This window comes from Cebus imitator, unplaced genomic scaffold (genome assembly GCF_001604975.1).
Source record: "Cebus imitator isolate Cc_AM_T3 unplaced genomic scaffold, Cebus_imitator-1.0 Scaffold47, whole genome shotgun sequence".
Taxonomy (NCBI): domain Eukaryota; kingdom Metazoa; phylum Chordata; class Mammalia; order Primates; family Cebidae; genus Cebus; species Cebus imitator.
This window is the reverse complement of record NW_016107362.1, coordinates 5,942,606-5,946,350: the sequence shown is the minus strand read 5'-3', so window position 1 is coordinate 5,946,350 and position 3,745 is coordinate 5,942,606. Positions and strand designations below refer to the sequence as shown.

The following is a 3,745-nucleotide window of genomic DNA, read 5'->3' as shown; positions in this document are numbered from 1 at the left end:
TAGATGCCCATAAAATTTTCTAAAACACAATTATTTTTTGTTTTTGACTTTTGAAACATCCATATTAAGAACTTGATTTCAGTTATTGACAAGATTTTGACGTTAAGATGCAAATGAATGAAGTTGATTTACAGTGTTTTGTTTTCTTTTTCCCAAAACCTGGATGGGATTCATCCTTCATTTTAGGAGACATTTTAAATGTAGAATATATTGTACCACTGGACATAAATCTATTGTGTGATTTCCTCTAATTGTCACTTGAAATTATGGCTTTTGAAGTCACAGAATCTATTAGTCCCCTTCTCTCTGAATATTCTTCCCAATAACCCATTCTACATTTACCATTGCACAGCCATATGGAGCTGCTCAGTCTTTTATTAAGACTCTTGATTGAAAAGCCTCATGGGACTATGAACAGCCAAGGAAAGAGAAAAGGATTAGTAGTAATAATACTAAGATTAGACCAGAAAGACTGATTCAACAGATACATGAGCCATAATTTCACATTCTACCATCCCAGCAGCAAGGGAACTAATTACATGGCAGACACTCTGGACTTCAGGTACATTTTTCATTTCACCTCAGATTTAGTCAAGTATTCCAAAGAATTTGCTATATAAAACAATGTGTTTGTTGCCAAGATGCACTAAAATATGTATGACAAAAATGTAATATCAGGCTCCCCATGTTACAACAATTCTCAAAGCTATGGAATTACTGCTTTCTTTCCCATTAATGAGGGGACTCTATCTTAATCAGTGAATTGCAATGCCTTTGTTCATTGGGATAAAGCTATGGAATTATTGCTTCCTTTCCCATTAATGAGGGCACTCTATCTTAATCAGTGAATTGCAATGCCCTTGTTCATTGGGATGCCTTATAGTATATCATATGAAGTGACTGTGCTTGATGAACTTTGGGATACAGAAAAATGTCAAGTTGATGTTGTATGGTGCAATTTTTGTATTATTTATATTTTAAAAGGGAAAGTTTTGTTTCTGAAATATAAAAATTATCAATGACTATAAAATTAACAGTTTCTCATTCTTTAATTGCTTATGCTAATAATACATGAGCTTAAATATTTCCTCGTTTTCATTTAAGGTTTTAAATTTTTATGAATTTTCAATCCACTGAAAGTGTTCATTGCATATATATATATATGCATTGTGTGTGTGTATATATATGTATAAATATATATATACATATATATATATATACATATATATACACACACACACACAGATCTGAAATAGCCATTATGAGTAAGTGATACCTTTTAAATGACTGTCACTAATTTCAAGTGATGTTAATAATGTATTGGAAGAAAGTTTACAAAATAATTTTAAAAAGCAAAGAAATGAATCATATGTAGAAATCGTCATTAGTGTGCACACAAAACTCTATACAAGTAAAGAAATGCATTTTTGGGTTTCTTCAAATTGATTCCTATTCCTTCTTTTCATCTCTTCATGAACACCAGACTTCACCATGTCAGTCTACTCATCATCAAATCTTAATGATATCCCTAGTCCCATGATTCATCTATTTTCACATATATTTTGATCCCCTTCCCTTTGCCTCTCAAGCAACTATTCCAAATAATAGCCACTTTTAGGGAGATTCTTACATAATGACTAAAAATAGCACATTTTATAACGCATGCTAAATACTAGGTTTATAATCATATGAAAGTCAGACATGATTTCTGCCTTTACAGAAGCTACAATCTAGCTGATATTGCCACTAGGTTAAAATTTACACATCTCAAATAAATATGTACAACTTAATAGCCTATTGCAGGCTGGGAATGGTGGCTCACACCTGTAGCCCCAGCAGTTTGGGAGACTTAGGCGGGTGGATCATTTGAGGTCAGGGGTTCAAGGCCAGCTTGGCTAACATGGTGAAACCCCGTCTCTACTGAAAATAGATAAATTGTCTGGGTATGGTGGCATATGCCAATAATCACAGCTACCTGAGAGGCGGAGGCAAGAGAACTATTTGATCCTGGGAGGCTGAAGTTGCAGTGAACCAAGATTGTCTTCCAGTGCTGGCAACAGAGGGAGATTTTATCTCAAACTAAAAAAAAAAAAAAAAAAAAAAGAAAAGAAAAGAAAAAAAGGCTATTCTGTAAGAGAGTAGCTAATGGTTCACCAAACACTTCTTATCTTTATGTTGCACAAATAAAAATCTATTCTTCACAGCCTTTATTTTTTGTTAAATATGGCTATGTAATTGGGTGACCACTTTGTTTGGTTCTAGATAATAAAATTCATGGAAATAATGTATACCACCTCTAGCAAGGCTCATTGGTATTACCTATGTATGGTTCTCTTTTACTTTCCCTTCAACTGAAAACCACCATATCTACAATGGTAGAGATTTTATAGGAAAGTAACAAGAGATCCTGAAGCACTGATAAGAAGGGACCAACCTATTGACCAGAATCATCCTTTCACTCCTTAGGTGAGTGATAAATGACCTTCTACTAACTTGAGTCACAGAGACTACAGGGGTTAGATTTAATTACTCTGATGTTACTTTAAGTAATACAGACTGGGCAAATTGAAGGTATAAAAATAACTCCTAAAATACGTGACACTGGCTGCATAATAGGGTAGATGAAAACAAAGAAACATACTGGAGGCCAAAGAGATGTAAAACTGTCATATATAGTGATACAGTATTCATCAAAAGTATTACCTGCCATCCGGTCCTAGGCGCTTCGGGAGCTGCGGCTTAGGTGCAGACATGGCCAAGTACAAGAACCACACCACACACAACCAGTCCCGAAAATGGCACAGAAATGGTATCAAGAAACCCCAATCACAAAGATACGAATCTCTTAAGAGGGTAGACCCCAAGTTCCTGAGGAACATGTGCTTTGCCAAGAAGCACAACAAGAAGGGCCTAAAGAAGATGCAGGCCAACAATGCCAAGGCCACGAGTGCACGCACCGAGGCCATCAAGGCCCTCGTAAAGCCCAAGGAGGTTAAGCTCAAGATCCCAAAGGGTGTCAGCTGCAAGCTCGATTGACTTGCCTACATTGCCCACCCCAAGCTTGGGAAGCGTGCTTGTGCACGCATTGCCAAGGGGCTCAGGCTCTGCCAGCCAAAGGTCAAGACTAAGGCCAAGGATCAAACCAAGGCCCAGGCTGCATCTCCAGCTTCAGTTCCAGCTCAGGCTCCCAAAGGTGCCCAGGCCCCTACAAAAGCTTCAGAGTAGATATCTCTGTCTGCCAACATGAGGACAGAAGGACTGGTGTGACCCCCCGTGGCTGCCATCTGCATGGGGCTGGGGTCCTCCTGTGCTATTTGTACAAATAAACCTGAGGCAGAAAAAAAAAAAAAAAGTAGTACTTGCCATGACTTTTAAGGCAGCTCGCATTGCCTATTGCTCTAAGAGAAGTATTCGTAGTGATAATATACATTGGCTTCTACCTTTACCTTTAGACATATTTTAGAAGAAATTCATGAGCACTGACATGACAATTTGTAAACATAAAAATGGGAATAGAGATAATTTCTAAATTTTGGGCTACAAACAGTTGGAAGAGGAGAGGACTATGTATCACCTAATGACTTAAAACTTTGATCTGGGGCAATGACTGGATTGGATTTTGGGAAGACACCTTTGCAACCAGAGTGTGTTTCTAATATACAAGAAGATGAGAGTTGGTGGCCAGAAGGAAAAAAAAAAATATTTTCTATGATGTAAGGGAGCCTTTATATAGAAGATACATGAA

At 37.2% G+C, this 3,745-nt stretch overlaps 1 pseudogene; it reads left to right on the top strand.

The window, feature by feature from the left end:
• The first annotated feature begins 2,715 nt into the window (after positions 1-2,715).
• Positions 2,716-3,355, top strand: LOC108303477 (annotated as a pseudogene).
• Positions 3,356-3,745: the final 390 nt, after the last annotated feature.